The sequence below is a fragment of the Penaeus chinensis genome, chromosome 10 (assembly GCF_019202785.1).
Source record: "Penaeus chinensis breed Huanghai No. 1 chromosome 10, ASM1920278v2, whole genome shotgun sequence".
NCBI classification, from domain to species: Eukaryota; Metazoa; Arthropoda; class Malacostraca; order Decapoda; family Penaeidae; genus Penaeus; species Penaeus chinensis.
Window position 1 is genome coordinate 3,819,646 of NC_061828.1, and position 15,000 is coordinate 3,834,645.

Here is a 15,000-nt window from a genome sequence, read left to right on the forward strand (position 1 = left end):
ACAATTTCAAGAAGGAATCAACTAGATTATTGTAGGGTGTAGAGAGTTTTCATGAAGAAAATTAAAAGCATTGTTTTTCTTCTTTTTTTCGGTTAGGATATGTAAAGGATATTGAAGAAAGAAGTTATATATTTTTATTTTATTTTGAGCAGTGTTTACATTACTTACGTCCCTTATATTCCTATATTACTTATATTACACATGCCACTCATATGACTTATATTACTTATATTACACGTACCACTTATGTGACTTTCATTACATTTTATGACACACTTCACTTATTTGACTTCATTTCCTAGCATTACTTATATTGCAAATACCATTTAATTGACATTCATTTCTTGCATTATTCCTATATACTATAAACATTATAGTGTTATCATTATTGTCATTGTCATTATTATTATTACCATTATTATTATAATTTCCTTTATTATTATTATTATTATTATTATTATTATTGTTGTTGTCGTTATTATTATTGTTATTATTATGATTGTTATTTTTATTATTGTTATTATTATGACTGTTATTTCCATTGTTGTTATTATTATCACCATTATTTCTATTGTTATTATTATTATTATCATTATTTAATATTACTATTATCATTCTCATTATCATTATTTTCACTGTTATTATTATTATTATTGTTATTATTATTTTCTTCATCATCATCATAATCATATTATTATTATTATCATTATTATTATTATTGTTATTATTATTATTATTATTATTATTATTATTATTATTATTATTATTATTATTATTATTGTTATTGATGATGATATCATCATCATCATCATCATCATCATCATCATCACTAATACTTCTACTGTTACTACTATTACTAATGTTATCATTATCATTGCTGTTATTATCATCATTATCATTATTATTATCAATGCTGTTTTTGTTATAGTTACCATTACTATTAAAATTATTGACAGTATTATTACTAGTAGTAGTAGTAGTAGTAATAGTAGTATCATTATCATTATTATCAATATTATCGTTATCATTACTTATACTACTACCATCCTTAGTATCATTTTGGTGTTAATATCATCATCATCACCATCACCATCACCATCATCATCATCATCATCATCATCATCATCATCATCACCATCACCGTCACCATCACCATCACCGTCACCGTCACCGTCACCGTCACCGTCACCATCACCGTCACCGTCATCGTCATCGTCATCAACATCATCATCATTATCTTCAACTTAATTACTACTTCAATTGTTATTTTTTATCGTCCTTATATTATTATACATTATTGACTTAAATTATTATCTTATTTGTTTGTATGTGTAGTGTGTGTGTGTGTGTATGTATGCGTTGTATCGTATGTATCGTCTACGTGTATTGTGGTGCGTCGTGTAGTGTGATGTGTGTGTGTGTGATGTGTAGTGTGATGTGTTATCACCTATTATCTGTTTGGCTGTTCTACCTATTCTGGCAATGTATTTATCAATATCACCTATTTACACCTGAACGAAAGAGAGACACGATGTCACATCATGTGCGTGTACGTAATGAACGTCGTCCATGCGCAATCATCTAGTATTTGTACATTACTTATTACACCTGATTTTACTAGAAGAGGTTTATTTTTTTTTTTTTTTTTTATTATCTTATTTTTTTAATTTTTTTTTTTTTTTATGTATCTTTGTTTTTTTTCCCTAGGTTTGTTGTGTGGTGGGTGTTTTTGGTGTGTGTGTTGTGTTTTTTTGTGTGGGGTGTATCAATATTTTTGTTGGCGTTTATCTAATTGGAAAAGTTTTATCAATATATCTTTTACACTAAAAAGGAAAAGGAGACACGTTACACAAATTGCGGTCGTATAAAACTTTGCCTGCGAAATTTCTTATTGTACATTTTTTTTACCTTTTTTTACTAAAGAGGTTTAACGAAATTATAATATTTTATTGAGGAAGAAATATAGTTTGCTATGATTTAAGTCGTTTTTCATAATCTTGTTAATATATCAGTCCAGTTTTATATTATTTTTGGTATATCATAAATCAGGGGGCATAATACTATATTTACTAATATTATTTTAGTATTATTTATCATTAGTCTCGTCATTATAATATTCATATCGATAGTTGGTAGTTTTATTTACATTATTATTACGATTACTTTTTTATTAGCTTCTAGCACTGTTAAGATTGTTATTATCATTACCTTCATCATCATCTTTATTTTTTATTATTCATCCATTATTCAGCAAGTGTTTTATAACAGAGATACCAAAATAATCAAAGGATTTTTTGCGGAGAAAAGGAAACCTGACGTATGTACTAGGCCTATAAATCTGAATAATAATGAGCAAAAATACATGTAGTTTTCGTGTATGATCGTCTGTTCCTTACAACCATATGTTTGATCCAGGGGTTCAGTAAGTATCATGAAACACTGGTGTATCTGATTCGCTATATGGTTACAGAGAGAAGGAAATTGTGCAAGCTCACTCCTTTTTTTCAGCATCTTGATAGGTTATATATTTATTTATATGCATATATACATATTATATATACAAATATATACACATACATATATATATGTGTATATATGTGTATATATACGCCCCACACGCACACGCACACGCACACACACACACACACGCACACGCACACGCACACACACGCACACCCACACGCATAACACGCACAGCACACGCACACGCACACGCACACCACATATGTATAGTGTATATATATACATTTATACATACATATACATTATATCTACATATTATTTAGGTATAGATATATACATATATACATACATATATGTTTATATATATCAAGGTATGTATTACACATATACTCCTGTACATACATAAATATATGTATGAATATATGCACATTGTATAACACATTCTACACGTAGGTATATATACATTATATATACACACACTATCATATATATGTATATATATATTATGTATATATATATATGTGTGTGTTATATAGGTGTATATATGTATATACACTCATACACACACATATATTATATAGTATATAATATATATACTGCATATATTTTACATATATACTGCATATATATGTATACATATACATATATATACGTATATAACAGTATGTATATATGTATATATATATATGTAAATATGTATATAGGTTATATATGTATATGTGTATATATGAATGTTATACACATGTTATATTATAAATGTTTATATGTATATATAATATATATATGTATTATATATAGTAATTTATATGTATACACATGTATTGATATTATACACTCATGAATATGTTTATATATGTATATTATTTGTATGTATTTGTATGTATACACAATTATATGTATTATACATGCCCTGATGAAGCAGTAAATGCGAAAAGGCCTTCGGGTATTCGTGTGTTTTCCTGTACTCCCCTTCTTTGTCTACTTGCATACTACATATATATATCATATATATATATATATAAAAGATATATGATTACATAATTTATATATCATTATGTATATATATATTTGTGTCTGTGTTTGTATTATATATATATATATGTTATACACATGTGCAAATATACATGTATGTGTACATATATGTATATTTTATATTAATATTAATATTATCTTTAATATTATTATCATTAGTACTACTATTAGGCCTATCATTATTATTGTTGTCATTGCTACTATTACTATTTTGTTGTCATTACTCATTTATTACTATTGTTTTTTTATTATCAATGTTATTATTATCATTATTATTGTTGTTATTGTTATTGTAATCATATATCATCATCTATCCATCATCTATCATATCCATCATCACTATTACTACTATATTACTACTGTCATCATTATCATTATTATTATCAATGCTGTTTTTGTTATTGTGTATCATTACTATTAAAATTATTGACAGTATTATTACTAGTAGTAGTAGTAGCAGCAGTAGTAATAGTAGTATCATTATTATTTATTATCAATAATTATTATTATCAATTTATTATATTATAATTCAATATCGTTATCATTCTACCAATACCACAGATGTATATGCATACAGATGTATATGTATTATATATATAACAATATATATGTGTATTTATATTATATGAATGAACCGTATTCATGTTGACAAATGTAGAAAAGGTATGAATGAGAATGAATATCTTCACAATACAAGAGATGTATTGACCGATTTCGATTATTTTTGACGAAGATATTAATTCTCCTTCATAACTTTTTTCTTAATGTATTTTTATACATATTTTGGAAAATATACGTGACGCAGCTGTATCTATCTGTGTTATATACTTGTGTGTGTGTGTGTGAGTGTGAGAGTGAATGGAGTGTGAGTGTACATGTATAGTTCTATATATATCACCTCGTGTAAACCACACACACATACATTATACATATTATCAAAAAATTACATAATAAATATTATATATATTATATTTATTTATATACAGTGTGAGTGTAGTGTGGGGTGATGTACTTTTATATGTATTTTATATTACAGTCCCACTTATGTGACTTTATTACTTTTTAACACACTTCCTTTTATTTATTTCATTTCCAGCATTTTTTATTGCAAATCCCATTTAATTAAATTTCTTTTTGCTTTTTTCTTATACTAAAACTTTATAGTTTTTTCATTTTTCATTGCATTATTATTATTCCCATTATTAATAATTTCTTTTTTATTATTATTATTGTTATTTTTATTATTATTGTTGTTGTCTTTATTTTATTGTTATTATTATATTTTTTTTTAAATATTTTATTTTATTGTTTTTTATTTTTTTTTATTATCAATTATTTTTTTTTATTATTATTTTTATTAATATTTATTATTTTTATTATCATTTTTTTATTATTTTTTTTTTTTTTTTTTTTTTTTTTTTTTTTTTTTTTTTTTTTTTTTTTTTTTTTTTTTTTTTTTTTTTTTTTTTTTTTTTTTTTTTTTTTTTTTTTTTTTTTTTTTTTTTTTTTTTTTTTTTTTTTTTTTTTTTTTTTTTTTTTTTTTTTTTTTTTTTTTTTTTTTTTTTTTTTTTTTTTTTTTTTTTTTTTTTTTTTTTTTTTTTTTTTTTTTTTTTTTTTTTTTTTTTTTTTCCCCCCCCCCCCCCCCCCCCCCCCCCCCCCCCCCCCCCCCCCCCCCCCCCCCCCCCCCCCCCCCCCCCCCCCCCCCCCCCCCCCCCCCCCCCCCCCCCCCCCCCCCCCCCCCCCCCCCCCCCCCCCCCCCCCCCCCCCCCCCCCCCCCCCCCCCCCCCCCCCCCCCCCCCCCCCCCCCCCCCCCCCCCCCCCCCCCCCCCCCCCCCCCCCCCCCCCCCCCCCCCCCCCCCCCCCCCCCCCCCCCCCCCCCCCCCCCCCCCCCCCCCCCCCCCCCCCCCCCCCCCCCCCCCCCCCCCCCCCCCCCCCCCCCCCCCCCCCCCATCACTCCCTCACCCCACCTCATCACTCCACCCACCATAAACCACCGTCACCTCCCCTCACCGTCACCGTCACCCACCTCACCATCACCGTCACCGTCACGTCATCGTCACGTCACCACATCATCATCATTATCTTCAACTTAATTACTACTTCCATTGTTATATTTATCATCTTTATTATTATTACCATTATTGTGACTTTAATTATTATCTTATTTGTTTGTAATGTGTGTGTGTGTGTGTGTGTGTGTGTGTGTGTGTGTGTGTGTGTGTGTGTGTGTGTATCAACCTATTTATCTGTTTGGCTGTTTATCTATATCTGGCAATGTATTTATCAATATATCTATTTACACTGAAAAGGAAAAGAGAGACACGTGTACACATATGTGCGTGTACGTATGAACGTGTCCATGCGCAATCATCTGTATTTGTACATTACTTTTAACCTGATTTAACTAGAAGAGGTTATAAACGAAATTATAATATTTTATTGAGGAAGAAATATAGTTTGCTATGATTTAAGTCGTTTTTCATAATCTTGTTAATATATCAGTCCAGTTTTATATTATTTTTGGTTATCATAAATCAGGGGGCATAATACTATATTTACTAATATTATTTTAGTATTATTTATCATTAGTCTCGTCATTATAATTTTCATATCGATAGTTGGTAGTTTTATTTACATTATTATTACGATTAACTTTTTTATTAGCTTCTAGCACTGTTAAGATTGTTATTATCATTACCTTCATCATCATCTTTATTTTTATTATTCATCCATTATTCAGCAAGATGTTTATAACAGAGATACCAAAATAATCAAAGGATTTTTTGCGGAGAAAAGGAAACCTGACGTATGTACTAGGCCTATAAATCTGAATAATAATGAGCAAAAATACATGTAGTTTTCGTGTATGATCGTCTGTTCCTTACAACATATGTTTGATCCAGGGGTTCAGTAAGTATCATGAAACACTGGTGTATCTGATTCGCTATATGGATTACAGAGAGAAGGAAATTGTGCAAGCTCACTCCTTTTTTTCAGCATCTTGATAGGTTATATATTTATTTATATGCATATATACATATATATATATATACAAATATATACACATACATATATATGTGTATATATGTGTATATATACGCACACACGCACACGCACACGCACACACACACACACGCACACACACGCACACACACGCACACACACGCATACACACGCACACGCATACGCACACGCACACGCACACACATATGTATGTGTATATATACATTTATACATACATATACATATATCTACATATATATTAGGTATAGATATATACATATATACATACATATATGTATATATATCAAGGTATGTATACACATATACTCCTGTACATACATAAATATATGTATGAATATATGCACATATGTATACACATTTCTACACGTAGGTATATATACATTATATATACACACACATACATATATATGTATATATATATTATGTATATACGTATATATGTGTGTGTATATAGGTGTATATATGTATATACACACATACACACACATATATATATGTATATAAATATATATACTGCATATATATACATATATACTGCATATATGTATACATATACATATATACACGTATATACAGTATGTATATGTATATATATATATGTAAATATGTATATAGGTTTATATATGTATATGTGTATATATGAATGTATACACATGTATATATATAAATGCTTATATGTATGTATATATAGTATATATATGTATACACATGTATATGTATATATACACACATGAATATGTTTATATATGTATATATTTGTATGTATTTGTATGTATACACACATATATGTATATATACATGCCCTGATGAAGCAGTAAATGCGAAAAGGCCTTCGGGTATTCGTGTGTTTTCCTGTACTCCCCTTCTTTGTTCTACTTGCATATACATATATATACATATATATATATATATAAAAGCATATATGTATACATACATTTATATATATGTATATATATATTTGTGTCTGTGTTTGTATTATATATATATATATATGTTATACACATGTGCAAATATACATGTATGTGTACATATATGTATATTTTATATTAATATTAATATTATCTTTAATATTATTATCATTAGTACTACTATTAGGCCTATCATTATTATTGTTGTCATTGCTACTATTACTATTTCTGTTGTCATTAATCATTATTACTATTGTTTTTTTTATTATCAATGTTATTATTATCATTATTATTGTTGTTATTGTTATTGTAATCATTATCATCATCATCATCATCATCATCATCATCATCATCACTATTACTACTACTATTACTACTGTCATCATTATCATTATTATTATCAATGCTGTTTTTGTTATTGTGTATCATTACTATTAAAATTATTGACAGTATTATTACTAGTAGTAGTAGTAGCAGCAGTAGTAATAGTAGTATCATTATTATTATTATCAATATTATTATTATCAATATTATTATATTATAATATCAATATCGTTATCATTCTACCAATACCACAGATGTATATGCATACAGATGTATATGTATATATATATACACAATATATATGTGTATATATATATATATATATGAATGAACCGTATTCATGTTGACAAATGTAGAAAAGGTATGAATGAGAATGAATATCTTCACAATACAAGAGATGTATTTGACCGATTTCGATTATTTTTGACGAAGATATTAATTCTCATTCATAACTTTTCTTATGTATATATATGCATATTTTGGAAATATACGTGACGCAGCTGTATCTATCTGTGTATATATACTTGTGTGTGTGTGTGTGAGTGTGAGAGTGAATGTGAGTGTGAGTGTACATGTATATGTATATATATACACATCCGTGTAAACACACACACATACATTATACATATTCATACATATAAATATAAACATATATATATATTATATTTATTTATATACAGTGTGAGTGTGAGTGTGAGTGTGAGTGTACATGTATATGTATATATATATATATATATATATATATATATACACACATCCGTGTAAACACACACACACATACATTATACATATTCATACATATAAATATAAACATATATATATTATATTTATTTATATACAGTGTGAGTGAGTGTGAGTGTGAGTGTACATGTATATGTATATATATATATATACACACATCCGTGTAAACACACACACACACATACACTATACATATTCATACATATAAATATAAACATATATATATATATTATATTTATTTATATGCATTTATACAAATACACACACAATGATGATAATGATGATGATAACAATAGTGATATGTGTGGCAATGAAAATAATGACAATGAGGAGAAGGAAAATGCTGATTAAAATTATGTTAACAATAATATCTGTTAGTAAGGGAAATTATATTGCAGTGATATTACTGCAGCAATAAAAATCATGATCGTTAATAGAATTTGTGAAGTGGGAAAATAATGACAATCATCATCATGACGTCCTCTCTCTCTGTCTGTCTCCTTCTTCTTCTTTCATCCCCTTTGTATTCATTCTTCTACCTCTTTATCTATTTTTTTTTTTTTCAACAACACGAAAACATACAGAGTAACACCCCCATTGTGGAGACTCCGCTTCTGTCTCCATCTCCTTTTATCTCTTCACCTCACACTCGACATCACGACCCCCTCCCCCCTCCCATATACCCCCGAAACCTCCTTTCGTCTCTAATGACCCCGTAATTGACCTAGTTGCCCCCTCCCCCCTTCGCCTCTCCCCTCGCCCTCTCATCCCTCGCTTCTTAAATGACCTTTCCGCACCCGCCCCACCCACCCCTTTCTTGTCCCTCCCTCACTTCCTCCTCCTTGCCCTCCTTTATCCTCTCCCCCCCCCCTCCACCCCTCTTTCTCCCTCCCATACCTCCTCTGCCCATCCCCCTACCCCCTGTCCCCTGGCCTCTCCTCTCTCCCTCCCTCCCACTTCCCCTCCCCTCTCCTCTCTCCCTCCCTCCCACACCCCCTCCCTCCCTTCCCCTTCCAACCCCCCCTTTTCCGTCCGCCCCCGCCCCCCCCCTTCTCCGAACCGCCGCAGATGACTCGCTCGATTTGTTTAATGGACCCGCAGATAAAAGATGCTCAGATCCTTATCAGAATATTACAGGATGGCAATGCAGAAGCTCAGGGAGATGAATGATGCTCTGATCTTATCGGTAAACAATTATCGGAGGGGAGTCGACACCCCCACCCCCAGCCACCCCCCAGCCCGCCCGCTTCCCTTTAGCACCGAAGGGCCTCGCTGCTCGCACCTTGCTGTTGCCTTTGTTGCTGATGTTGACTGGTGCTGGCAACAGGGTGAGCAGGGTGTTATTCGCGACGGGGCCGGCCCTTCCCTTCACACTACACACAGACACGCTCTCTCACGCACACACGGATATATTGTTTGTTTTTTTGTGTGTGTATGTTTATATGTGTGTGCACGCAAAAAAAAAAAAAAAAAAAAAAAACAGCTTACACACACACCACATGAAAGCCCAGTTCAGGTAACATAACCTGAGCAATATGTATACATGATAAAGCCATTAAAAATGTGTAATTCAAAGGAGTTCTAAAACATCATTCAATTACATCTATTTCAATACCGTAATTCATTTATATTCATTTATATAGCGCATTCATGTACAGCGGTGCCTTTCCGAGCTCAAAGGCGCACAGCAGAGTCATGCCACACGGCCGGCTGCCACAGGTGCCATATGCAGATGCCACAGGAAGGCGCTGCAGTCGAGTGCCACACTTAATGTCCGCAGTCAGCTGCTGAGGTCGGGCGTCAATAGTGTCACTAAAACTTGGTCGTTTCGGGGAGCATATATTCAAAATCAGCCCGATGAAGTTGGAGAGTGCGTTTGATTGCTGGGTATTAGAGACTTCCAACTCTTTATTATTTATCTAAATATCTTTAGTTAGTAACTTGATGTGAAATTAAGAAGGCGACTTTCTTGATCTAAATAGCTGTAGTTTTGAACATCATATGAAAGTAAAAGAGATAAATATAACTTTCCGTAAATACAAACAAACAGATACGCACCCTCACACACACACACGCATACACATACCCATACACATAGTATGATATACACTATCATGTCCCTCGTTCATGATAGGAGGGACGAACCCAAAATTAGCTAAGCGGTTGAGATTTGTACGTGATTTTATCTGTCAAGTATCCTTTAACGACACGTGTCATGATAGATCATAAATATGTTCGTAACCCCATGAATATGAATGGTAAAATAAGGAATATCATTGCGTCAATTTACCTGTTTTGATGTGAATTAAGTAAAAAAAAAAAAAAAAATCGGCACGTGTGACTCTGCCACGCGAAACGCCCGTGCTTGACACATGCACATCAGTAAGCGCACGTGTGTCCTTGGGAAAACACCTGGGTGTGGGAATCACTTACTCTGTCGCCTATTTCTGTCGTTATGAATGCGTAATTTTGATCTTGAAGACGGTGGTGATGGCGTCACTTTTCTTCCCTTACATTCGTATTTATAGTTGATATTTTCCAGGCAGTTGGCGTGTGTGTGCATGTATTTGGGTGCGTAAGACTGCGTTTAATACACACTCTCGTCCTAAATACGTGTTTGACTGATAGGGGTTATATCCCAGAATAACTCCTTAGTTACATTACCACACTGAATAGCAGAACATTTGTTTCCTGTGCCACTATGAGAGGCAATTAAAAGTAAACGGAACTACATATACATTCTTTAACTTTGTTCAACACTTGCACATGCAGATCAGGGTATTTCTACCAATAAGATAGCTTTCCAGATCCCATTTCTGAGAAACCTATCCAAACACTACCACTCAAGAGGTCTTTTGGCATCTACACCTCATTACTCTAAACGCATTACGGACGCAGGGCTAGTCACAACGAAGCTTCACATCCTTAAATAATCCGCAATTACCGTATAATAAGCCCAATGCGTTCCCAGAGGATATTAACAAAACCAATAGTAGCCACAAGAACCTACCGTATGACACATGTTTAAAGGTAATTGCCTGGTAATTAGCTAGGTCTTTAGGGGTCACTTCACCACACCTCTCTCCCTCTCCGTTTGACCCTCATGACCTTGCTCGGGGTCAAGCGGAAATGAGTCACAAATCATCCCTAGAAGGGAGGTCAATATATGTCAAAAGAGAATTTTTATAAGTGTCTCAGAGGCTGATGCTACTGATAAGGAGTTGATGATGGTGCAGAGGATAGGGCAATGACTTGGATACTTTTCTCTAGATGTTGATGTTTGTCATGGACATTCGTTCACATACAGACAAGCATTCATCCGCACACACACACACACACACACACACACACACACACACACACACACACACAAGAAATGCTGACACAAACGCAAACACACATACAAGCAGATGATCACGCACCCATTATGGATATTCATGTTTACATACATACGTGTGTCTGTGGATACAGGTATGTGTATGGGTGTGTTGTTGATCTCCGTGTTTTTGTCGAATGCATTGATGTTGCTTTGAGAAGAGGCATGTTTCATTATTTGCAATTATTCCTCTTCTAATTAAACTAAAGACACCATTTTTTTTTGTTTCTCCATGTAACACCACAGCCGCATTCCTGTTACCATTAAGATTACCACTTAATACCATTAGGCCATCGTCATTAAGCAGAGTTTCATATCCCTAATTACCATTATATTACCCATTTCCTCAGCGTTTGTTGACATAGCTCTTATGAGGTCAGCCAGTCATTAGGGTCGGGTCAGGTGTGAGGTCATATAAGGTCATGAGATACTTGTTGTTTTAAAAAGGAGAATTTGTTTTTTTCGTGCATATATATACATATATATACACACATACATACATACATACATACATACATACATACACACAGATCCACATCTATATCGTTCTATATTCGAATATATCTATAGCAATTATTTATCTCATATGTCTGTCTACTCGCTTGGCTGTTTATGTATGTATGTATGAATGTATTTATCTATCTATAGCTATAAATATCAAAATCTTAATCTGCATATATATCTACCTTTTTATATTCTATATGTATCCAAATTTATATATAAACATTATAAAAATCTTTTAAAAACTTTGTAATAAAAATTAACAAAACTAGATAGATTATAGATTGCTAGAGATCATGGATAGATGTCATAGATTTCTTAAGAGATGGCATTAATATATTTGATTCCAGGATGCCTATACGTGAAATCTGATGCGTGCACGCGCGTGTGATTGGCGGGACGAGAGGAGGCGGGCAGGGAGCAGGGGGAGGGGGCGGGGTGGATGGCTGTCAGTGATCAGTCAGGGGGGCGTGTCCTGTTGGTAATGTACAAGGGGACATTTAGCTTGATTATTGTAATTAGGGTCCGATGATGAGCGCTCGACTCCGCCCCGGTCGCTTCTGCATTGCCTCCCTTGCCCCCCCCTCCTCCCCCTCCCCCTCACCCCCCCTCCGGCGGGGTCTCTAGGCGCTGGTCCCTTGCTGCTTTTCTGTTTGGTCAGGAGCTTAGTGTTTATGTATCTGTTCATAAAGCCTGCATAAAGCACACAGGAACAGACACACACACACATACAGACACAAACACACACACATATTTGTAAATAAATCTAATTTATACATTTATATGTATATATTTATGGACGCATACTTACATGCACGCGTACACAGACCCAAGCACACACGGTTGCGCCATGTGTATTATTGACGCGTGTACCCCCTCCCCCCCTCCCCCCCTCGCCTCCGCCTGATCCGAAAATCTCGTGATCATGCAATGTCGACGCCGGATCATCGCTCGCCGCAGCCTTTGCCGGCTTTACGTCAGGACTCGCCGCCAAACTGCTCGGCGTGAAACTTGGCTTTAGATGAACAAAATCTTAATAGATTGGTCATTACATACATGGCGATATATAAATAGGTACAGATATATATCAAAAGCAGGCATGCGTGAAAATGTAGATATGTAGATGGTGTGTACGACACACACGCACGGCCCCTTATATATATATATATATATATATATATATATATATATGTATATGTATATGTATATAGATATATGTATATATATAAATATATGTATATACATAAATATATGTATATATATATAAATATATGTATATATATATATATATATAAATATATTTAGATATGAATATATAAATATAAATATAAATACATGTGAGTGTGTGTGTGTGTGTGCGCATGTGTGCTTGTGCGTCTGTATTTATATACCCACACAGACACAAGCATATATATATGTACATATATACATATGCATATACAAATATACATATATGTGTGTGTGTGAGTGTGAATATATATACATATATATATATATATATATATATGTATACGTATATATAATTATGTATATATGCACATATGCTATATGTATATATATATATATATATAAAATAAAACATAGACCCCTCTCTCTCTCTCTATCTCTCTCTCTCTCTCTCTCTCTCTCTCTCTTTATATATATATATATATATATATATATATATATATATATATGTTTATATGTATTTATAAATGTATGTATATAAAGGCCTTTAATATATATATATATATATATATATATATATGTACATATATATGTATACGTATATATATACTATTTGGAGTCAAGTCTGACTGGAAACGTCACGGTTGAGTGTTTCCCTTATAACTGGCCGCGTCATGTTTGTGCACATGTTACTGTGCTTGTGTTTGTGTTCATGTATGCATGTTCAGCTGGCCAGTTAGCCAGGATGGTATTTGCGGTGATAAGTTGAGCGATAATTGATAGTGGTGGGAAGGAACATAAAGAAAACTTTAATATTACATACAAATCATTTATAAACACGGGGATACATTATAAAGTACATGCGCGCACACACATAACGTGCAGAATCAATGTCTAAAAGGAGAAAAAACAAACATTGATAATATAAAATGAAACACCAATGAAGAAAATGTTTATTTTATAGTAACTAATCCATGACGATTCATGACGTCAAAGCCACTAATCTGCATGACACGTGTATATTATATAAACTTACTGATACCATTCTTCCATTAGTAAGACACGGCATCTGTTTTTATTTTTTATATTATTTATTTATATTTTTTAATCAAAACGAGATAGGATGGTGCAGTCTTTCATTAACATACCTTGACAGTACGGGAGTGTTATCTCTACAATGATATAGTTTTCAGCCAGTTATTAGTGTCAGTTGTCTAATTTTCTCTCTTTGTCTTCGGATTTTCTTCATTTCTCATTTGCTTCTTTTGTCATCTGTTTCTTGGTTGTAATTAGTGTTGTATTTTTATATTTTTTTCTCGTCCACTTCATACGGTCAGGCGCGAGAAGTTACAATTGTCGCCTGGAGGTTACTGCTGTGACTGGGCACCACGGCGGGTAAGGACTAAGACGAGTCAGCACCAGCTGACACACGTTAGCGAGTCGGCATTAGTCGACACAGGCCGG